General features: G+C 52.5%; 1 long non-coding RNA gene across 1 annotated transcript; it reads right to left on the bottom strand.

The window, feature by feature from the left end:
* Positions 1-6,078: 6,078 nt before the first annotated feature.
* Positions 6,079-12,167, bottom strand: LOC109280319 (uncharacterized). Its single transcript, XR_002086597.2, has 3 exons — positions 11,762-12,167; positions 6,442-6,597; positions 6,079-6,159 (listed from the first exon to the last, which is right to left on the bottom strand). It is a non-coding gene; the product is annotated as an uncharacterized LOC109280319 (long non-coding RNA).
* Positions 12,168-15,477: the final 3,310 nt, after the last annotated feature.

The raw sequence follows: 15,477 nt of genomic DNA, 5'->3' as shown, positions 1-15,477 counted from the left end.
CAAAGCCCCGCCCGCCCCGGCCAGGCCCCGCGCACCCACCTCCCGCCGCCACCGCTGCTGCACACGGAGCCTGCGCGGGCTGGAGGCGGTGCCAGGCGGCTGGGGGCCGGGCCGGAGCCTGCTGAGGCCGCCGCCCCAGACGTGTTGTGTAATATACACACAACTGTCATTCCATTTTAACAGGGCTATGCTCACAAGGAAGCCTTATCTACCCACTTTAGAAACCTTGGTGCAAAATCTAGATACCCAAGCTCCCACTTAGCTCTGGAAGCACCTGAATTCTTGAAGTACTTGCATTCTCACCAGTAAAATGCCCTTAAACAGGGTGGTCTGTTCCCTTAAGAAGGGGCGGCCAGTACTGTTAAGGGCATTCAGCTATAGAGCCTTCTGGTCACGAAGAGTATCCCACTGGGATTCTAAAATCCCAAAGGAGAGAACTGGAAGGAGGCAAACTGAAGGAACAGTTGGCAAGGAGAAAGAAAATAAACTGTGAACTGAATCACTTGTTATATGCAGGGGCCAGACAACTGTGCTGAGCCAGAACCAAAGGAGTCCCCTCCTGGCGGCTGGGTTTTGTTTGTTACTTAAAGACTGTTTTGTGTATTTATTTGCTCCTCAGGGAGCAAAGTCTGCCTGCAGAAGCCAGCAGGCTAGGCAACATACTTAACACCTCTGGCCAGGTCCAGACAAGTGAGCATGTGCCCGTTGTGGTGTCTCAAAGTAATTTGAGATGCCACAGGAAGCATGCTAGGAATGAAAAAATGTTCCCGTGCTGCATATTTGCAGCACAGAGTAAATTTGATGGCAGGAAATCCTGGTTTAAAAAACCCCCAAAGACACGCACACAGAAAAAAGTGACACAAGGCACACGCCAGGAGGCAACCAGAGGCTGGGTCTTCCAAAGATGCACTCTAGCATCTGGCCACAGTGTCTCTATGCCATGAGGCTGAAGTTGGTTCTTTATTCCCAGTTCCTTATTCCTGGTTCCTTGTTTCCGGTTCCCAGTTCCTTTTTCAAAGCTAATCAATACCCAATAAAAGCTTCTTAATAATGAATCACACATTCTAAAGATAGAATTTAATTAGCTATGTATATTTTCTAATTAATATGTAAAATAATATGCTGCATCAAGTACAGAACCCTAAATGAGGATCAGATTAGGATGGGATTATGGGGCAAAATACTCCTTCGACCACCCCACCCTTCCTATCAATGCCACCAGCAGAATATCCCAAAGAACCCTGAGTGCAGTCCTGTCCAACCTAAAGCCAAGGCTCTTACTGGGGTTGTAGAGAAGCAACAGCAAGCCGCCAGACTACCATGCGTAGACCCTGAGATGGTGCAGAGTCACTTGGAGGAACTGGATGCCTTTAAGTCGGCAGGCCCGGATGAGCTCCATCCGAGGGTACTGAAGGCACTGGCTGACATCATTGCAGAGCCACTGGCGGGAATATTTGAACGATCGTGGTGCACGGGCCAAGTCCCAGAGGACTGGAAAAGGGCCAATGTGGTCCCCATTTTCAAGAAGGGGAGGAAGGAGGACCCGGGCAACTATAGGCCAGTCAGTCTCACCTCCATCCTTGGCAAAGTCTTTGAAAAAATTATCAAGGCTCACATTTGCGAGAGCCCAGCAGGGCAAATTATGCTGAGGGGAAACCAGCACAGGTTCATAGCAGGCAGATCATGCCTGACTAATCTAGTCTCTTTTTATGACCAGGTTACGAAATGCCTGGACACAGCAGTAGGGGTGGATGTCGTATACTTAGACTTCAGGAAGGCCTTCGATACAGTATCCCACCCCATACTGGTGAACAAGTTAAGAGGCTGTGATTTGGATGACTACACAGTCTGGTGGGTGGCAAATTGGCTAGAGGGTCGCACCCAGAGAGTCGTGGTGGATGGGTCGGTATCGACCTGGAAGGGTGTGGGCAGTGGGGTCTCGCGGGGCTCGGTCCTTGGACCGATACTCTTTAATGTCTTCATCAGTGACTTGGACAAGGGAGTGACGTGTACTCTGTCCAAGTTTGTGGATGACGCAAAGCTATGGGGAGAAGTGGACACGCTGGAGGGCAGGGAACAGCTGCAAGCAGATCTGGATAGGTTGGACAAGTGGGCAGAAAACAACAGAATACAGTTCAACAAGGAGAAATGCAAAGTGCTGCACCTAGGGAGGAAAAATGTCCAGCATACCTACTGCCTAGGAAATGACCTGCTGGGTGGCACGGAAGTGGAAAGGGATCTTGGCGTCCTAGTGGACTCCAAGGTGAACATGAGTCGGCAGTGTGACGAAGCCATCAGAAAAGTTAATGGTACCTTATCGTGCATCAGCAGATGCATGACAAATAGATCCAAAGAGGTGATACTTCCCCTCTATCGGGCGCTGGTCAGACCGCAGTTGGAGTACTGCGTGCAATTCTGGGCACCGCACTTCAAGAGGGATGCGGATAACCTGGAGAGGGTCCAGAGAAGGGCCACTCATATGGGTAAGGGCTTGCAGGCCAGGCCCTATGAGAAGAGACTGGGGCACCTGGAGCTCTTCAGCCTCTGCAAGAGAAGGTTGAGAGGCGACCTTGTGGCTCCCTATAAGTTCATCATGGGGGCACAGAAGGGAATTGGTGAGGTTTTATTCACCAAGGGGGTTACAAGAAATAATGGCCACAAGCTAGCAGAGAGCAGATTTAGACTGGACATTAGGAAGAACTTCACATTTCAAGTGGCCAAGGTCTGGAACGGGCTCCCAAGGGAGGTGGTGCTCTCCCCTACCCTGGGGGTCTTCAAGTGGAGGTTGGATATGCATCTAGCTGGGGTCATCTAGACCCAGCACTCTTTCCTGCCTATGCAGGGGGTCGGACTCGATGATCTATTGAGGTCCCTTCCGACCCTAACATGTATGAATCTATGAAAGCATGGTTTGGCCCTGCCAGACTGCCAACAGACAGCCCCCCACTTCCAATGTACTAAATACATAGTCTCAATAAGGAGCTGTTTTTTGGGCTGAGATTACAGAAGAAAATCCTTCTTGGGCCATCCCAGACCATGTCTCTGTGGCACCAGGAGACTCTCCTGGACACCCCTGACCAAAGTCTTGCCTGACCCAAAGCACAGTTTTGCCCTGCCAGGCTGCCAACTGTCAGCCCCACATTCTCACTGTACTAAGTATATAGGCTCAAATAAGGAATTGGGTTTTGGGCTGTGATTATGGCAGGAAATCCTTCTTGGGCCACCCCACCCGACACCTCTGTACCACTGGGAGCCTCTCCCAGACATCCCTGACCAGAGTCTTGTCCAGCCCAAAGCATGACCTGGCCCTGGCCAGGCTGTGAACTGATATAGCACCACCCACCCACCACTGTACTAAGTATATGGGCTCAAACTAGGAACTGGCTTTGGGCAGGGATTATGGCTGGAAATCCTTTTTAGGCCACACCGCACCACACACCTCTGTGCCACTAGGGGACTCTTCCAGACATCCCTGACCACAGTCTTGCCCAGCCCAAAGCACAGCTTCACCCTGCCAGGCTGCCAATAGACGCCTCCGCCCCCCCCCCCCCCCCCCCCCGCCACTGTACTAAGTATATGGCCCCAAATAAGGAACTGGTTTTGGGGCTGGGATTACAGATGGAAATACCTTTTGGGCCACCCCGCACCATGACTCTGTGGCACCAGGGGACTCTCCCTGTCATGTCTGACCAGAGTCTTGCACAGCCCAAGGCACAGTTTATTCGTGTCAGGCTCTCAACTGACAGCCCCCAACCAGCCACTGTACTAAGTATATGGACCCAAATAAGGAACTGGCTTTTGGGTTGAAAATCCTTTTTGGGCCATCCCACACCATACCGCTGTGGCACCTAGGAACTCTCCTGACATCCCTTGCCAGACTGTTGCCTGGTCCAGAGTGTGGTTTGTGTGTGCCAGCCTGATGACAGCCCCCCAGCCACTGTACTAAGTATATGGACCCAAATATAGAACTGGCTTTTGGGCTGGGATCACACATGGAAATCCATTTTGGACCACCACACACCATGCCTATATACTAATGGAGGTCTCTCCTGGACATCCCAGACAAAAATCTTTCCCAGCCCAAAGTGTGCTTTGTGTGTGCCAGGCTGCCAACTGAGCCCCCCATGCCCACTGTACTAAGTATAGAGGCTTGAATAAGGAACTGGCTTTTGGGCTTGGATTATGGCTGCAAGTCCTTTTTACGCCACCACGAAGCATGCCTCTGTGCCACCGGAGGACTCTCCTGGAGATCTCTGACCAGAGTCCTGCCCATCATAAAGCACAGTTTCTTTATGCCAGGCTGCCATCTGACAGCCCCCCATGCCATATACTTAGCATAGTGAGACTTGAATAAGGAACTGTTTGGTGCTGGGATTATGGCTGCAAATTAGGGGAGCACCAATAGAGATTTTGGGGGGCAATACCGATAGTCAATATTTAAGGAGGCATGTTGACTGATACCGATCCGATTTCCAATACAGCTGCCTCCAGCTGGTAAGTTTGGTGTGGTGAAAGGGGAGGGGGTAAGGAAAGGGTGTGAGGGGGCCAGATCAACGTCCCCTGCGGTGAGGGAGGAGGCAGGGGCAGGTGCTGCTCAGGTGCGGGGGGTGCCCCCCAGATCTGTGAGGGGCAGGGCAGGCTGCAGCTGGGTCTGCACGTGGCTCTTCTAGGTGGGGGCTGGACTCCACTCCCACCCTGCCACCACCAGCTGCCCGAAGTAGGCCCGGCTTTTCCTGGTGTGTGGGCAGAGGCAGGGCATTGAGCTAGGGCTGCACTGGGCGGTTGGTGGCAGTGGCACTGGGAGCAGAGCAGTGGTGAAATTTGGGGTGGATGCAGCATCCGCCCAGCGCTGACAATGCCCACTCCAGGCCCAGCCCCTGCCACGAAGAGCCCTGCAGAGCCCTGTTCCCCCTCCCCCACACATTCTCAAAGCATAGGCCTCCCAGCTTTTTTCCTGTAGGACTGTATCTCGGTGAGCTTCAGCCCTCTCCCTCCCTCCCTTGCTTCTCCCCCACAACCCCAGCCTGCCCCTACTAGATTCACTGGGCCCACCCGATATTTTGTGTTTCTGTATTATTTTCCCTGCCCTCGTGTGAAACAAAGGCAGGACAGGAACCTTTTTTTTTTTTTTTTTTTGGGGGGGGGGGGGAGCAGCAGATGCCCCCACCATGCCCACTATACTAACTATAATGGCTTGAATAAGGAATTGGTTTTTGAGCTGGGGTTAGAGATGGAAATCCTTCTTGGGCCACCCCACGCCATGACTGTTGCACTGGGGGACTCTCCTAGACATCCCTGACCAGAGTCTTGCCTGACCCAAAACACAGTTTGTTCCTTCCAAGATGCTAACTGACAGCCCCTCATGCCCATTGTATTAAGTATATGGGTTTGAATAAGGAACTTGTTTTTGGGCTGAGATTACAGATGGAAATCCTTTCTAGGCCTGCCCACACTGCTTCTGTGCCACCAGGTAACTCTCCTGGAAAACTGTGAGCAGTCTTGCCTGGCCTAAAGCGTGGTTTGTGTGTGACAGGCTGCCAACTTCTAGCCTTCCAGCCACTGTACTGAGTCTGAATAAGGAATTAGCTTCATCCTGAGAACCTGGGGAAGTGTGACAGGGTGGCTGAAACTGCCTTCCATGGGAACACAAGGATTACACCAAAGAAAAGCAATTTTCCGGGAGATGCTGAGGAAACTGTGGTGAACAGGGGCAGGAAAGACGCCGGCTCCAACTAATTAAGGGAACCAGTTGGGGCTGTGGCAGTTCAAAGGGAGCAGCAGCAAACCCAGCTGCCAGGGTTCAAGCCCAAGACAGGGAAAACAACGCAGCCAAAGAAAAAGAAAAAAAAATGTGCCAAAAAGTTAAAGGGGAAACAGCTGGGTTGGGAAGGCAGCAAATCGGATGCTGCCATGGCAGACCCAGCCAGCTGGGAGGGAAATTTAAGGGGATGCCAAGGGAGCATCTAGGGTTGGACCGGAGAAAGGGGAGAACAAGAAGAGAGGGAAGGTGGCAAGAGCTGACAAAAGAAGGAACTGACCCTAGGGCTTGGAGGAAAGCCCTAGTCCCCAATTTACCTGGTGACAGCAAGTGAAGAGACAGAGGAGACTGTTCCCTTGGTGAGTCTAGTCCTGAGGCATGAAGGTAACCTCTTTGGGAGCCTAGAGAAGAGAGACATGGATGAGATTACACCCCAAGGTGTGGTAAATCTGTCCCAACCTTGAAGATTAAGGGCAGGATTAGAACTAAGAAGTGGCTACGTTGGGACCCGTGCAGGGAAGAATGGGGCAAGCAGCCAATTTAGAGGAGGGCCCCTCAGCAAAGGAGTCCATAAGACTGAGAGTGGACCCTCAATACCATAGGTGAGTAACAACAGGCCCAGAACATCTGTTGTGGTTGAGGCAGGGTATGGGGATAGTGGAGCCCTGTGAAGATAAGCTGACCTCTTAAGCCTATAACTGATCCTTTTGTCTCCCAAAAGTGTTTGGCATCTCTCTCTGTAACATCAAGTCTTGAACAGTGATGGGTTTTTTTGTTTTGTTTTGGTTTTTTTTTGTGATGGAACACCAAACTGCTCCAGGCAGCACGACACCAACCTCCTACAGGAAGGAAGAAGGAGAAGCGGACTTGAGTTGTGAGTTGGGGAAACCTGCTCACTCACTAGCCAATGTTAAGTTAAAACAAGTTTTATTACAAGGGAAAAGGGGGAACAGTGGTAGTCCCTAAGCAAAACCTTAACTACTAACTTAGCTCAAAACTGGTCATAGTCAGTGGCAAACCAACCCAGGGAGCTCCCTCTTAACCCAGTCACTCAAGCAGGGAGTCTCACTCAAGGCTGCCATTCAGGGACTCTACCACCTGCACTGGCTTAGTAGCAAGTTCTGGGTAGTAGTTCTTGAGGACCGCCCCAGAGGCTCTGTTGCTCCCTGCTGCCAGGGGCTCATAGACTTATTGAATCATAGCGAAATAGGGCTGGAAGGGACCTCCAGTTGTCACCTAGTCCAACTCCCTGCCTGAGGCAGGATCACTCCTATCTAAATCATCCCATTTAACCATACTTCATAGACCTAACACCTGAACCTGCCACAAGTAAAGCAGGGGAACTATGACAGCCACTGTCCTGCTTTTATGAAATGGTATCAATATATGCTCCAGAGATTCCTGGGTAGAGACCATACCCCTGCTATGGAGGAAGGTAAAAACCCCTACAGTCCATATGCCAATCTGACCATGGGGTAAAAGTCCTTCCTGACCACAAATATAGCAATTGGTCTGACTCTGAGTGAAGGTCAAATCCCTCCAGCCAGGACCCTCTGGCTTTACTCCTAGCAGGAGAAATCTGCATACTCCAGTTCAAGTCTGGAGCCTTAGCTGTAGCAGCACTCAGCGCCTCTGAAGGTGGCTTTAAAAAACCACTACACATGCAGGCATAACTATGTCTAAATCTTCCCTGACCAGTAGCTGTCCAATCCCTTCTTGACACCTCCAGTGATTGAGTCTACAGCTTCCCTGGTACATGGAGCCAGCTCAGTCCACTGGTTCACGCCTTTGGGCAGGACCAGGCCAGCTCCTGCCATGAGTCGGGGCTCCCAGCACTACACTCAAGAGCTGTGGGCCAGGCCAGCTCCTGCCTGCATGTGACCTGCACACCAATAGGCCAGACAGGCTCCATGGAGGCAGGAGCTGACTCAGCCTGATAGCGTGAAGCTCCCATGTGCAGTGCCAGGAGCCCCAGGTTGTGGCAGGAGCCAGCTCCGTGCACCATGTGGAGCCCCTGGATCTCAGGTGGCACTGCATGCCGTGGGGGTATCTGCCTGCAGCGGGCCATGAGCACTTTGTTAGCCCACTGCTGGCTGCTGCTTCTGTGCACCGTGAGTGGGGAGGGGGTGTGTGGTGGGCCCCTCCACAAACCCCACCCCCTCAGCCTCCTCATACCCCACCACAATCCACCTACAAACCCCCCCACCCCACCTACATACCTACCCACAAAACCCATGCCCCCAATCTACCAACGAACCCCACACACTTCCCCACAAGCTCCCCCCAGTAACCTCACACCCACACCTACATCCACCCACAACCCCTGCCAAAACCCCTATCAGACACCTCCCCCTACAAACCCCACACCCACCCTCCCCAATCCCACATCCCCCACAGATCTCACATCCTGTGTGCCCAGCTGCCAGATGGGATGAAACCTGCTGGTGGAAGCCACAGCTGCAGGGGCAACTGCTGCACTGCAGCCCTGTCCTATGCCCACACATGTGGCCCTGGCCTGGGGGTGCTCCTGGTGATGGAGTGGGGGATGGGGAGGAGGTGGCATCAGGGGTGTGTGTAAGATAGAGAGATAGGGCCCCTAAAAATATTAGAAAAGTAGTATTTATCTGCCCCTGGCTGCCTGTCATGTGGCCCTCAATGGCTTGCCAAAACTCAGTAAGTGACCCTCCACCCAAAATAATTGCCCACCCCTGGAATAAAGTGCTCCTGAGGGGGACACCGAGCAGAACCCCCCGGGCTGCACCCATTGATCCTCAAAGGCATCCAAGGAGCTGGTGGATGCTGCCTCAGAAGCTCCTGTCTATATGCATCTTCCAGAGATCATGGGCCTTAAGGCCCACCTAGTTAACTAATAGCCTCCACTACTGTGTGGGGCCAAAGTTTGAAAGATACAACAGTTTTTGTTTGCTGTGGGACAACTAAAGAAGAAAAGGGTAGAAGTGACATGGGGGTCATAGTTTCAAAATATGAAAAGAAGTTTTCTGAAGGGGGACACTGAGCAGAGTCCCCCAGGCCTAACCTACTGGTCCCCAAAGGCATCCAAGGAGCCGGTGGATGCCACCCACTGGTGCTCTGCCTGGAAACATGCGTGGACAAGCGAAAGGAAAGTGGCCCCACAGTCCCCGGGCACCTTCCTAGCCAGAGCCTCCTTCCTGGTTAAGTACAGGGCCCACTTGGCCAGGGCCAGGGCCAGGAGGAGGCTGACCAGGAGATCCCAGAACTTGGTGGGGCCGTGGATGGGGTGACCAAAAACAAAAAGTGGGGGGTGAAATTCAACCAGAACCTCAAGAGGAGGTCTTGAGTCCTGGACCATGAGGAGTAAGCCATCAGCATAAGCTGACAGGACAAGCCGCACCGCCGGCTCCCAGAGCATCAGCCCCACCACCTGCTTCCGCAGAAGAACAGGGATGGGCTCCAGGGCCAAGGTGTACAGCTAGCCTGACAGCGGGCAGCTTTGACGCACCCCTCTCCTGAATGGGATGGGCTCTGTCAGGGTCCAGATGAGCTTGGCCAAATTCTCCGCAGTGGTGTACATCACCTGGAAAGCCCACCCGCACAAAGCGGGGCCCAAAGCATGCCTGTGAGGTATCCGTGATCCACTCTGTCAAATGCCTTCTCCTGGTCCAGGGATGGGAGGGCGAAAGACAGGTGCTCCCTGTGTGCTAGCTCCAGGAGGTCCTGAACCAGGTATAGGTTGTCAAAGATGGAACATCCGGGCACCATGTATGTCTGGTCAGGATGGATCACATCCATCAGCACGGAAGCAGGCACAGGGAGAAGGCCTTCATAGAAGCCCCATGCACACAGGTATATCTCACCTGGATTGTGAAGGGGGTGCCATCACCCACCAGAAGGCATGTGATGCACTTCTTGGTTCCCCACCTCCTCTCCAGGGCAGATAAGAAGTGGAAGCCGCAGTCCATCTACTGAAGGAGCTGGACGTGTGAGTGGACAAATGCACTGCAGGAGCAGTGGTCATCCAGAGCATGAAGCTTGCCCTGTCTCTCCCAACAATCTCTGCAGAGGGACGGTGTGGCAGGGCACTGTGTGTGCCTGCCACTTTAAGGGCCTGGAGCTGGCAGCCACCAGGTGCCTGATGAGGGCAGCCATTTTGGAGTCAGGGGCTGTCTATATAAACAGGGCAGTTTGGCAGCTGGAGGCCAGGCAACAACATTGCCTGGCTGGAGGGCTGCTGAGATCATCTGGAGTTAAGGGAGAAGCTGTAGGGGATGGTCAGGAGGCTCCTGGTCCTGGGCATGACCTAAAACTGCACCCTGCCTGGAGTGGGTGGCCTGGTGGGGCTTCTAGTGGCGTGGGAGCCCCCAGGAAATGCCAGGCCAGTTACCACCCTGGTGAAAGGCGGGTTGGGGTGCCTTAACCCCTAGCCCCCACCACTGGGTGGGTAACCCCTGAGTTTGTGTGAAGGGCCCAGAGGGCAGACCCCTGGAGAGAGCGAGGGGCTAGAGACCCGACCTGAACAAGAGAGTACCCTCGACTGGCCCATGCTGGGGCCAGGACCAGGACAGTCAAAAGGGCCAGGGGCCCACTGCGAGGGACGCCCAAGAGCCGGGGGCCTGGGGTCCCGACTGGCCTGGAGGTGGACCAGGGCTGGTAGCCAGAGGTCCCGGGGGGACCACACCCAGGAGGGGAAAATAGTTTTGGCAGGGGCTAGGTAGCCTGAATGAAGGCAGAGAGGCCGCCTGAGTGGAGGGATCATGGAGGGGTCCTGTTGTTAGGAGGATTCTGGGGCCCAGTGTGGGGACCAGTGATTATGTGAACATCAAAATGCCATCTGCAAGGCTTGGGCTGCGGTATAGGGGAGGACAGGAGCTGCAGAGAGCGCCCCCAGGCATCGGGGCAACAAAATGGGTAGCCTCCCGCTTAACTGACATCTATTAATTAATCAATTAATATCAAGGTGTGGTGGGCAAGAAGGCGGGTGTTTGGCTCAAGAACAGGTGGTCGGGCCATGGAGATCGGCCCTGAGCAGACCCCCTGTTACAGATGGGTTGGTTGGGTCAGTGGGCAAGCGCCTCTCCAGCTCCAGCACTTCCCGTTCAACCTGCTCCTAGACTGCCTCCCTCTGCTGGGTGTTCCCCCTGAGTGTAGCTGCAGCAAAAAATCTGGATGCACACCTTCCCCACATCCCACCATCTCCAAGACAAGGGGAAAACTGCCCATTGCCCCCATCAGGCCAGCCAGAACTCCTGGAAGGCTTCCCTGAAATCCACATCCTCCAGCAGTAGGCTGACCCTGGATGCCCAGGCCCTAGCGTGGCCTGGGCCCAGACAAGGTGGTGATTGGTGAAAGGGGTCGGATGGAGGCCAGAGGAGTGGGCCTGGGCAAAGTGCAGCAAAGAGATATAAACAGGGAGTGGCATGCCTGCTCCTCCCCCACCTTCACATAGGTGAAGGCAGCAGGAGGGTTGGTAGTGTGACAGGCACTCCAGATGTCCACCAGGGAGTAGCCTGTCAGGGTCTCTGAGGGTGCCCATGGCTGCCTGGTTCCACTCCCTACCCAACTGGTGTCTAATGTCTAGGGTGACATTAAAGTCTCTGCCAAGGACCAGGCACTTGCAAGAGAGCCACCACCAGGGAGATAACTCTCCCCAGGGTTTGGGGGAGCAGGGCCCAAATGGGGATATAGGGAGGGATGGAACTGAGGACCACCCTGGTCCCCAACTCTTCTAGAACTATTCACTCTCCACTACAAGCCCCTTCTCCACCGCCTTTTGTGCAACAACCTCTGAGGCAAGGAAAAAGACACCCTTGCCATGAAAGTGGGAGGCTGCCACAATTTTGGGGGGGGGGCCCCCGCTACCAAAGCCAAGGCCTGCACCCACATCTTAAAGTGCAGGTTATCCTGCCTGGGTAGTTGGCACTTCACTCTGTGCCTGTGGGCAAGTGCTGGAAAGGGGAAACTCTAGCTGGCTTACTCAGCCACAGGACAAACACCAGGACAGGGGGAGTGGGCCACAGGACTTACCACACAAGGGCAAGAATGCACAGGGAAGGCTGCTGAGGCAGATGTAAAAGATGGCTGGAGTGGTGGAGGGGCTTTGTTTGTTGAAGATCTGTCCAGAAGCCTCTCAGGCCTCCAGCCAAGTGCTCAGCAGCAGAGCAGTAGCCCAGAAGACAAAGCAGGATCAGACACAGTGAGGCAGCTGTTGGGGAAAGCAGGAGCAGTCAGTCAATTAGGAAGTAATCCAGTGCAGGTGTGGTGTCGGGTGGTGCAGTAGGGAATCTCTCTCTCTCTCCCAAGAGGGAGCAGCAACAGCAGCAGTGACGGTGGGAGCCATCCAGTTCCTGAGTGGCTACTCAGGGTGTGCTTCCGATGAGAGTGGAGGTGAAGGTGGGGGTTGGCCTGCCAAGGCAGCTGGGGCACGCAAGGCACCTTTAGGCTCTGGCAGTGATGGTGGGGGAGGAGGGGCCCACAAGCAGTGCAGGCTCCCTCCCAAGGCTGTCTCCTGACTGTGGCTTGGCAGCAGACTGGGCAGCAGGCCAGAGCTGGGGTGCAGAGCAGTAGTCCCCTCCCCGAGGGGGCAGCATTGTGCTGCAGAGGACACCGCCCCCCCCACTGGTGGCAGGGTGGCAGCTGCAGCCCAAGGCAGGAAAAGGCCAACTTACTCCCAAAAGCTCTGAGACCAAGCCAGCAGCTAGCAGTAGCTAGAGGCAGGAAAGAACCTGCCCATCTTCTCCCCACAAGCTCCTGAGCCCAAGCTTGCAGCAGCCATCACCTGGAACAGGAAGAGGCAAAGCCAACTTCTTCCCAGAGGCTGTTCACTAGGGCAGCTTTTTATTCCGCTGGGACCAGCACAGGTGCTGGTCCCAACTTGTAGCTCCCCCCTGGCTGAAGATCCAGGAGGAACTGGGCAGGGTCAGTTTGCCCCAAATGGCACAATTTGCCCCCCACCAAAGTGTATATTTAGGCATATGTACTGAGGCACAACTCTCAGGCTAAAATTTGTGCTGTTGCTATCTGAGCTGCTGTAAGTGCACATGCCTGTATGTGTGGACATGGCCTCTGTGTGCAAAAAATTCTGCTACAGTCCATGTTTAGAACCACCAAAGTAATGTATTTGTCATCACCAAACTGCTCTGACTTGTCACATCTAATCTCCATCAGGATTAAAAACCAGTGTCCTCTATCTTGCCTGCAAATCCAATCCAGCAGAAAAGTTCAGTCATCTAACCTCAACAATAGAGTGAGGAGAGAAGGCCTTGCCTTTGATTCACAGCCCAGTGGTTAGACTGCTCATCTGGGACATGGGGAGACCCAAGTTCAAATTATTGCTCAGTCAGATTAGGAGATCATCTGCCTTCAAGGAGAGCTGGGCTATAGGCCATCCTGAGACAGATCTTTCACTCTACCTCATATTAAATAATTAAATAGTGTATCAGAGAGGGGGAATGAAAAGTAAGAAACTGATTCTATAGCTCACTGGTTAGGGTGCTCCTATGGTTTGTGAGTCATAGAATCATAGAAAAGTAAGGCTGGAAGGGACCTCAAAAGATCTAGTCCAGCCCTCTGCTCAAGTTTTATCTAAACCAGCCTAGACAAGTGTTAATCTAACCTGTTCTTTAAAAAACATCAGAAACAAACCCTCCTACATAACTATTAGGTGTTGCAATTGAAATGGGCTAGTTAGTATTTAGGAAGACTGACACGACACTTCCATTGATAGCAGAAAGTCTTTACTAATTAAATAACAAATTATACAGGAAAATGACAGGTAGGCTATTGCAATCTTACAAATAAAACAAGCTATAATCAAGTCCAGTATTTCTAGCCATAATAGTGGTTTTCTCACCAGCATGGGTAAGGAAGCGGTCCTGATCTTTACAGCTTTTCACCAGGTGTGAATCCATCCCCAAGAGTGGTCAGCTGGGGAGCAGGGTATGGTGGGTCAGGGTGGTGTTTCCCTTCTGTGATATGCATGCCTTGCATTCTTCTCTTATACTTATTCTTCAAAGCATATTTTTCTTGAAGAGTTGAGGATCAGGGTCCAGACAAAGCTGACAGTGTGGAGGTCATTGTCCTTTGGTTGTGGAGTAAATGTTAGCCTTTTGGATCCATCTCTAGTTGTTGTGAGTGAAACTGACATACACAAAAACCCTTGATCACTCTGGAGGTTTATCATTTGTTTAACTATAGTATGGCTTGATTGTTTGAGCCTAACACTCTAAACTGGATATACTACATGATTTAATTGCAGTAGGACTTGATTACTTGAATTGAGCACCTTAGACCCTGAATTGTAAGGCATGGTATAGGTTATTGTGATAACAGGGTAGAACCTAAAATATTTTCCAACTGGCACAGACATCTAGATCAGTGAGGAATGTGATAACAAGGGAGAGGCAATTGCTTTGAAAGGGGAGCTTTGAAAGGGTGCATGAGAACCTGATGGTGTTCAACACTGAAAAATGCAAGGTTCTCCACCTTGGGAGGAAAAACCTGCAGCATGCTTATAGGCTCAGCAGTGCTACACTGGTTAGCACTAAAGATGAAAGGGACTTGAGGGTCATGATTGACCACAAGATGAACATGAGCCTTCAATGTGATGCTGCGGCTAGTAAAGTGAGCAAAACGCTGGCTTGCATCCATAGATACTTCTCAAGGAGATCCCGGAACATCATTCATACCCCAGGGTGTTGAGGGAGTTAGCAGGGGTTATTGCAGGGCCCTTGGCACGGCTTTACGAGCGCTCATGGTGCTCGGGCCAGATGATTGGCAGATAGCCAATGTGGTCCTCATCTTTAAAAAAGGGAGGAGGGAGGACCTGGGCAACTATAGGCCTGTCAGTCTTACCTCAATCCTGGGGAAACTCTTTAAGAAGATCATCAAGGACCACATCTGTGATGGGCTGGCATCGGGGATGATGCTCAAGGGCAACCAGCACGGTTTCATTAGGGGCAGGTCATGTCAGACCAACCTGATTGCCTTATACAATCAGGTCACAAAAGCATTGGATGCAGGTGTCGCTGTGGATGTAGTCTTTCTGGACTTCAGCAAGGCCTGTGACACTGTCGACCAGCCCATCCTCATTAAAAAACTAGGTGACTGTGACATAGATGCCTACACAGTCAGATGGATTGCAAATTGGCTGAACGGTCGTACTCAGAGGGTGGTGGTGGGCGGGTCATATCTCACCTGGGGGGAAGTGGGCAGCAGAGTCCCCCAGGGCTTGGTCCTTGGGCCCTCAGTCTTCAATTTCTTTATCAGCGATTTGGATGATGGGGTGAAAAGAAACCTGTTTAAATTTGCTGGTGGTACCAAAATTTGGGGTGAGGTGGACATGTTAGTAAGGAGGGAAAGACTGCAGCAAGACCTGGATAGGTTGCAGGAGTGGGCTAACAAAAACAGGATGCGTTTCAATACGGACAAGTGCAGGATGCTGCACTTGGGCAGTAGTAACCAGCAGCACACTTATAAGATGGGAAACTCTCTTCTTGAGAGAATGGAGGCAGAAAGGGATCTTGGAGTCATTAATGACTCCAAGATGAACATGGGCCAACAATGCGAGGTCACGGTTGGCAGGGCTAACTGGACCTTATTGTGCATCCACAGGTGCATCTCAAGCAGGGCCAAGGAGGTGATCCTCCCCCTCTACGCGACACTGGTCAGGCCACTGGTCAGGAGTACTGTGTTCAGTTCTGGACACCCCACTTCAAGAAGGATGTGGACAACATTGAGAGGGT

The sequence above is a fragment of the Alligator mississippiensis genome, chromosome 1, assembly GCF_030867095.1.
Source record: "Alligator mississippiensis isolate rAllMis1 chromosome 1, rAllMis1, whole genome shotgun sequence".
Taxonomy (NCBI): domain Eukaryota; kingdom Metazoa; phylum Chordata; order Crocodylia; family Alligatoridae; genus Alligator; species Alligator mississippiensis.
The sequence above is the reverse complement of the archived record's forward strand: the minus strand, read 5'-3'. Positions and strand labels throughout refer to the sequence as shown.